Genomic DNA, 8,836 nt, shown 5'->3' with positions numbered 1-8,836 from the left:
TATATCTTCATGCCTGCTTTCTTGCTTTTTAAGGCCAAGTGCTATTATAAACCTATTGCTACTCTAATAAGATATTTTTGCCAAAGAATTCCCTAATAGTACTGTTCATACATTTTGTACCATGTTCTATTAGCCCAGTTCTTTTCACAATGCTCAGTCTTTTAAGCCTTTCAAGTTAAATTGTTTTTCCAGTAGAAAATAGTAAAAAAAGATCGCTGTTAATTTTAACTTGAGGGCCAGGGAGATGGCTCAGTAGAATAAGTGCTTGCCTGGCAAGCGCAAGGTCCTGAGTTCAATCCCCAGTACTAAAAAAAAAAAAAAAAAAAAATTAACTTGAATGCTTGTCTTGGGTAAACAACCCTGAACTAACTCTGTACCTAGGGGGCCGGGGAGGTGGCTCAGTGGAATAAGCACTTCCCTGGCAAGCGCAAGAACCTGAGTTCAATCCCCGGTTCCGGAAAAAAAAAAAAAAAAAGAGAGAAACTCTGTACCTACTCAGCTAGACATTTACTGTTACTATTTTATTTTTTCTTAAAGTTCTTAAATTCATAAATGAATTAAAGAAACTTGACTTTTGGGAATTTCTGTGCTTAGTGGATTGACTTGCATTTGTATGTCTTGTTAGCTAAAATGTGATGGTAGACTAAAAATATGGAAATTTAAATCATTTCGTTATTTTTCATACAGGATTAACTGTCCATGTTAATTTGGCCCTAATTATTAACTCCATAAAATATAGTAGTACTACATCTGACCTCAACCTAATTTGTCTCTGTTGCTTGTATGTTTAAACATTTCAGTGAGGATTTATTTAGGCCTTTTCTGACTCTCACTTCTACCTTCTCTTTCTTCACCTTTCTTGACCTGTTGAAGTAGAATAACAAAAAGATGGTAAGTGAGGTTACACACATGCTCTCTGTTTGTTTTCCACTTTTGCTTGGTGGGACAGTAGTTGTTGTTTTGTGTCCCTTTAGTATTGGGGAGGGGGGCAATTCCATATTTTTACTTTAAGTACTTTCATTTTTAACCTTTTTCATTGCTTCAATTTGGTAGCAACTAATTAAGTCCTATACTTTCCTGATTGCATACAATGGACCAAATAAGAACTAATTACTAACATAGTTTTGAATTGTTTTCCTTGTTTTTCCTGTAGGTGAATGTTATAATTAAAATGGAATGTGGTGTGCATAATATTAGAAACCAAATAGCCATATATAAGATATGTATGAGCCAAAACCATTGGGATGAAGTTGTTTGTTATGTTTGGATAAATTCATTTTATCGACAATGCCAAACTAAAACATTGCCACTCATGCCTTATGTATGTATTAGCATCTGTTATGGAATCATATACAGTTACTAAATGAGGTAAATTTTAATATATAAATGAATGGAAAGAGAGAATTAAAGAATGCCTTGTGTCTGTATCATCCTTACCAATGCATAGATTGGACAATATTTTCTCAAGATAAATAAGGAAAAGGTAGCCAAAGGAAAAGGTAGCCAGGGGTGGTGGAGCACACCTGTAATCCCAGCACTTGGGAGGCTGAAGCAGGAGGATTGTTGCAAGTTTGAGACCAGGCTGGGCTACAAAGTGAGCTCAAGGCCAGCATAGGGAGACTCAGTCTCAAAAGGAAAGAAAAAGAGGGAGAAAAGAAAAGAAGGAAGGAAGGAAAATCAGGGGGCCAGCCAACTAACTCAGCCCATTAAAGCACCTGCAAGCAGGTGCAGAGGCCGGGAGTGTGATCCCTGGGCCTGCCAATCCCCCAGCCTGCCATGGCAGTTGAGACTGGGTGTGGTGGCGCACACCTGTAATCCCAGCTCTTGGGTGGCTGTAAACAGGTGGATCACTGAGTCCGATCTAGTAGTAAAACCCTAAACACCGTGTAGACCCTTCCCTAAAAAAATGAATAAATAAAAGGTAAATCATTTGTAAGACTTTCCCACAAATAATAAAAATTTTCCTTCAAATAAATACCATTATGGTGCCTTTTTCTTTTCAACTAGAAGAGCCCATCCCACACATTTGATTCTTTCATTACATTTTTCTCTGATAGTCTTAAGTGTGTCTATAGTACTTTCAAATTTGTTTATAATAGCATTTGTAAGCAGTTTTGACACAAAAATAAGGCATTTCTAAAGATACCTATTTAATAATACATTATGAAGTTTTATTTTGAATAAACTAAAATATATCTAAACATAGAAATTTCTGTATTTTTCTTATAGAAATGATCATGTTTTAAAACTGCCTGTACTTGTAAAGAACAGTGCAGTGTTAATGTAAGTTTTTTTGTTTTTGTTTTTTTTAAAGAGAATTGCTTTTTAGGGATATAATTGGTTTTTAAATTTCTATTTTCTAATTTGAGGTGACAGTGTTCAGAGTGGTTCTTGGCAAATATTATCTATGCTGCTTGCTTTTAGTAAAACGTAAATACCTGACAGTGTCTCATACAGTTACTTTGATTTTTGTTTTTTCTTTCTTTCTTTTTTCTTTTTCAATTAATAATGATTTTTCATTCTTTCAAATAATAGGTTGAAGTCCAGCAGTGAAGTAGACAATAAAGACCTAAGGCTGGATCTGATCATTTGTATGTTGGTTCAGAAGGACGAGGACAATTTATATAATATTCTGAGTGTTTTTTACTTTGGAAAATTTAGGGGGCACTAGGAAATATTCTAGAATTACAGAGAATTTTGTATTTTTAAATAAATGTTAGCTATATCAAATTTTAATTGGATAGTTTGAATGTCTAATAAAGAAATTTTGCCTTTTCAAATAAATTGGTACTTCTTCCCTTTTAAATCTCCTTTCTGTGTAGAAGGATCTAAGAATATGCAATGTCAGACATTCCTTTCCCTTCACCCCTTGTAGTATGTTGCTCTTAGAGGTATACGTGGCACTTTATTTTGAGTTGGTGTTGGGTCAGACATTCGCAAGCCTGTTTCCTTGCATGGAATAAAAACTGTTCTGTCAAAATAAGATGAGACTTAGTCTAAACTGGTTTAAATAATGCTAGTTTTATAAACTAATTACCTTGTATAATACACACAAAATAGGTATATTAATTATAGGGGAACATAAGTGACGAAATGGAGTATTAAGTTAGATCTGTCAATAACTAAAATTTGTATAGATTTCTCCCTTAACATTTTATTAAGCAGTGTTTAAAATACGTACTTATCACCTAGATTCTGACATTAACATCTGGTACTGGCTTATCAGATACTGTCTGTCCATCCCATGAAACCATTTTGGGTTTTTTCTGTGTACAGTATTTCAAATTACCAGTACACTTCTCCCTGAATACTTTACATGTGCTATGCATGCCTGCACAAATTCAGATTTTTAGTTTTGTGTTTTCTTCACAAATTTAGATTTTTAGTTTTGTGTTTTCTTCCCCTAAAGATTCTAACTAGTTAGAAGTTAAGAAATTTGGGTATTAAATTACAGAAAAAAATTATGGAAAAATAAACTAAAATATTAATTGCAGCAGAAAGTATTAATGAACATTTCTAGTTTCTGTTTTCACTTTGTCTTCCCTTGTAATAATGCTTGTAGTGGATTTTCCAGAAATCTATTTTTTGATAGTTTCTTCATCCTGGTTTTAACTGACTTTTTTTTTTAAGTTTAAAACTTACATATTTTGGAAACCTCCATTTTTAAGTCGTCTCACATTAATTGCCTTCTCTATTTACCGGTAATTCCAACTTGATGCTATAGCACGTAGTTTCTACTTCTTGTATTTTAAAAACTGAGGGCTGGGGATGTGACTCAGTGATATAATTCTTGCCTTGCATGCATAAAGCCTTGAGTTTGATCCCTAGCACCACAAAAATAAATGAATAGAAATTGAGTTTGTCAGCACATAAAGAGATTAATATTATTTAATGTCTTGGCTCTCTGATTTCTAAAATAAATTTGAATTCTAGGACATTATTAATCTTTTACTTTTTTTTTTTTTTTTTGTATACCAGGGATCAAACTCAGGACCTTGCACTTGCCAGACAGGTGCTTAAGCCACTGAGCTGGCTCCCTGGCCCTTAGTCATTTACATACAAAAAATTTTTTTGGGGGGGAGTACCTGGAATTGAACTCAGGACCATGGAGTTGCCAAGCAAGTGCTGTGCCACTGAGCTATATCCCTGGCCCCTTAATTTTTCAAATGTGGATCATCTTGAACATAATCTTGTGCTGGGGAAATAGCTCAGCAAGGTGCCCAGTTCGATCCCTGCTACCTGCCCCTTCCCCCCAAAAAAGATCTCATTGGAGATAAAAGTATTATGATTCTTGTGTGGTAGTATAATTTCTAGTATTACATATATTTTAAGATTGATAACTGTGCCTGCAACATAATTCCAAAGAATGAGTTGTTTCCTTGTTCATACTTTTTTATGTCATTCCAAATTTTCATTCATCTTGATGAGATACGGGATGATCAAAACATATAGTGCCTATTTACTTTCTACAAAATTATAAAAGACACATTGCTATTATTTCCTCTCAAAGTACTCCCCTGTGATTCAAATACACTTCTCCCACTGTTCCTGGCAACTGTAGTAAGTTTTAAAATTTAAACTGTCTGCTATTTTTTTGATCATTCCTTATATGTAGAAATTTAAAGTTTAGTTCAGACATATAGTCTGTGAAATTTATGTTAACAGATGCATAAATGTATTATAGAGTCTTGCTTTTATTGTTTTATAGTACTTACATTTATCATTTTAATATTTATTTGAAAGAAATGTGCTGGATTCATCAAGCATTTTTCTACAAGATTTTTTTCCTTGATGTACTATTTCACATATCACAGGACTTATTTTTTGAACGTTTGACCAAAAGAAACAGATGAGACCTCATTAAAAAAAACTTCCAAAATATGAAAATGTGGGGTTTATTTGTGTTATTGTCTTCTTTTGGAAACATATGTATTAAAGGTAAGGTCAATTTACTGATTTAAACCACATAGTACATAAAAATTGATTATCTGTGATTAAACTTCCAAAGACATTTTTCTTGCAAGAAAAGATTTTTACTTTGTGGATTAAAAAACTTTCATGTGAAAGTACCAGAAGGATTAAGATGAATTATTCCCAAATTTTCTGAAAATCCCATGGGAATATAATTTTCTGAAACTTCTTTATTTAAAAATTACCCTAGAGTAAAGCTTTGGTATTACAATTTTCTAGGATCTTATGGTTGGTGATGAAGCCAGTGAATTACGCTCGATGTTAGAGGTTAACTACCCTATGGAAAATGGCATAGTACGAAATTGGGATGACATGAAACACCTATGGGACTATACATTTGGACCAGAGAAACTCAACATAGATACCAGAAATTGCAAAATCTTACTTACAGAACCTCCTATGAACCCTACCAAAAACAGGGAAAAGATTGTAGAGGTAAGTTTTAAGAGAAGGTATATGTATGTGTATCTCTGTGGTGTTATGTTAAATCAAAACTTGTTTTTATTGTTTTTGGCTGTGGATTAAGGGAATAAAAATAAGGTTTATTTTTTATTTGCTTTAGGTTGAGGACCTGTAATCTGAAACCTAAAACATTTTGAGCATTGGCATGATGCTTAAGTTTTAGATTCTGGAGCATTTTACGTTTTAGATTTTTAGATTAGGGATGCTTGAGCTGGCCAAATAGCTCAGCAGATTAAAGTGCCTGCAAGCAGGGGCAGGGGCCGGACCTGGGGCTGGGTTCCATCCCAGGCCTGCTGTGCTGGCTGTGCCCCTGGGGCATGCTGAGACTGGGTGTGGTGGTGCGCACCTGTAATCCCAGCTCTTGGGAGGCTGTAAGTAGGCGGATCACTGTGAGTCCAATCTAGTAGTGAGACCTTGAACACCCTGTAGACCTTTTCCTAAAATACATAAAAATAAAAAATAAAAATAAAAATAAAATCCAAAAACAAAGATTAGGAATGCTTAACCAGTGACATTACAAAATCATGCATGCCTTTTAATTCTAGCACTTGGAAGGCTGAGGATCCTGAGTTCAAGGCCAGTGTGGGCTTCATAGCAGGTTCAAGGCTGGCCTGGACTACATAGTGAGACACTTTCAAAAAGAAAAACGAGAAAAGAGAATCGTCAACTATATGGTGGTATATATAAGATCAAGATCAGGAAAAAAGTGTGAGGTTGGAGATAGAAACTTGAGTAGTCTATAGGCTGTAGATAATATTGTTGCAGAAATGTTAGAGTAGACAGAGGTAAGGGCAGAGGACTGCAGGGCAGCGCCTACAGCTGGGCGGAGCCAGCAGGAGGGGCTGGCACAGCCTGATGAAGTAGGCAGCTAGACAGGAAGCGGAGCCCAGGCGAGCACAGCCCTCCCAGCACAGATAATTTTCAAGGCTTTCCTTTTGTTATGTGTAATACATGGTAGAAAGTTTGGGTAATTAGCTTTCTAATTAATTTACATGTAAATATTTTGTTTTATTCTTACGAATATTTTTAAATGTTGATGGAAGTTACGGAAAAGATAAGAAACTACCTTAAACAGTACTTTAAAGTTGAAGTTGAAACTCAGGTTTCTCTGATTTTGGCTTTTTGGTGGGGGTGTGTGTGTGTGATTGGGTTTCACTCTTGCTCAGGTTGGGTTTAACTCCTGCGCTCAAGTGATCTTTCTTCTTTAGCCTCTAGTTCCTGGGTCTACAGGTATATCCCACTGTACCTAGCTGAAATTTAATTTTTGTATTAAGTTTTTGGGAATTTTGAAGTCATGCTTTTAGTTATAGAATCAATATAATCACTTACGATTTGTATTTTGATACCTATTTGCTTATGAGTGCAATTCTGGCAATTACTAATAATGTCCTACTTTAATCTCATCCAGAAAGTTGTCTTAGTCATTGGTAGAAGTACTTTAATGGTCTTACACATAAAATCAAATTCTAACAAGTATAGCCAGGCATAATGGTGTACACCTATAATCCAGCAGGAGGGAGGCAGAGGGGGAAGATCAGACCCTCTGTCTCTAAAAAAAATAAAAATTGTAACATACTTTTCAAGGTAACTCATATATAGCAGTTTCATCCCTATAAAGGGAAATTTACAAAGGATAATGGAATAAAATATTAGTTGAATGGCTAGTTAATTGACAAATTTGTGTTTCAGCGTTGTAAAATCTAAATTCTTTAGAATTATCTGGATATTCAGAGTGACGGGCCACACCCCAGTCAGAGCTGTGTAGTGCTATGCAGGATGGTCTCACCTGACCCAGGCATGGAGGATGGGCCGAGGTGGGCAGCACATCAGGACCCTTCCCTCTGAGGGCACTCCATGGGGTCAGCCATTGGGTGGGGTCGGGAGCTAAAGATTTTTATATCTGCCAACTTGTAAACTGCTTTGATCTTTGTCTATACCTTCTTATTTTGCATGTGTGTGTGGCGTTGGGAATTAAACCCAAGGTTTCTCAGACTTTAGGTAAGCCCTGTACCGCTGAGCCACATCCCCAGCCCTGCATCTTAGTATTTGTTTGTGCTTTTAACTGGTGGGAATAAAGTCACACTTATAGTCCTGGTTGAGGAGAGAATTGGGAGGTTCAGTGGTTAGGCAGTTACCGCAGGTTTGGCTTTGTTTGTGGTACTAGGGATCAAAAGCAGGGCCACTCCATGTGTAAACTGTATCCCCAGGGTCTTGCTGAATTGATCAGGCTGGCTTCTAACTTGCAGTCAGCCACTGAGCCTAGCTATCACTTGCTTTTGAAAGCTAGTTAGCCTGACATGGTAGTGCATGCCTGTGATCCCAGCGCTCTGCAATGCTGAGGCAGAGGAGAATGTAGATCCTGGATACAACCCCTGGGAGGAGGGGAGAGGAAACTCTTTGCTTTGTAGTACTTAAAAATGTGTGGAGACTCAATATGTATGTGTCCAAAAATGTGCGCTCGCTGTTAAAGCTCTGTGGCAGCAGGTCTTCATAGAAGAGGTGCTAAGTAGAAGGGAGGGCTCTTTTAGGTCTCTGATTTTATTTCGATCAGTGAGTCCATTCTCTGAGACTGGAGGAAACATAAATTTGTATCACGTAACTTTCTAAATGCCATTTCTTTCTTTTCTCTGAATTTCAGGTAATGTTTGAAACTTACCAGTTTTCTGGTGTGTATGTAGCCATCCAGGCAGTTCTGACTTTGTATGCTCAAGGTGGGTGAAGCTTAACCATTTCAAAAATTAAGTATATTTTATACCAGAGAAATTTGATTTTTTTTTTTGTTGGGGGGGTTACACATCCCAAGAAAGCACAGCATGTATGTATGTATGTATGTATGCATGCATGTATGTATTTATTTTTTGAGATAGGGTCATGCTGTGTAGTCCAGGCTGGCCTTAAACTTGTGATGATCCTCCTGCATTAGCCTCCTGATTGCTGGGATTACAGGCATGTACCATTTTACGTAACCACAAGCACAGTATTCATAAATCACACTTGGAAATATTTTCGGAATTTCTATCATTTGTCATACATTTTGAACATTTTTACTTTATTAGGCTTTGAGGATCTAAGGTAAAGAGAAATGAATCTTTTTTGGTTTTTTGAGACACTGTCTCACTTTGCAGTGCAGGCTGACCTCAAACTCACAGCGAACCTCCTGGCTTGCCTCCCAGCTGCTAGGATCACAGCCTCCCAGCATGCCTGGCGCCATGCTTTTTTTAAAATATTGGATATTCTTCTTTTAAGCTATGTAATTTTTTTATCCAATAGAGAATAAACAAGGAACTTGTTTAGAATTGGCTTCAGTTAAAACAAATCCCAAAAGGTTAGCGTAAGATCTTGTTTGACAAATACAAAGTAGGTTGAGTAAAGGGAGAGGATAGACATTTGGGCGTGTGTTCCT

General features: G+C 36.4%; 1 protein-coding gene across 1 annotated transcript in view; it reads left to right on the top strand.

Annotated features, from left to right (window-relative positions):
• Actr2 (ARP2 actin related protein 2 homolog) overlaps nt 1–8,836 on the top strand; it is an 82,339-nt gene that overhangs the window by 34,521 nt on the left and 38,982 nt on the right. The window lies entirely within an intron of this gene.

The sequence above is a fragment of the Octodon degus genome, unplaced genomic scaffold (assembly GCF_000260255.1).
Source record: "Octodon degus isolate 3935 unplaced genomic scaffold, OctDeg1.0 scaffold00078, whole genome shotgun sequence".
Taxonomy (NCBI): Eukaryota; Metazoa; Chordata; class Mammalia; order Rodentia; family Octodontidae; genus Octodon; species Octodon degus.
This window is presented reverse-complemented; position numbering and strand designations above follow the sequence as displayed.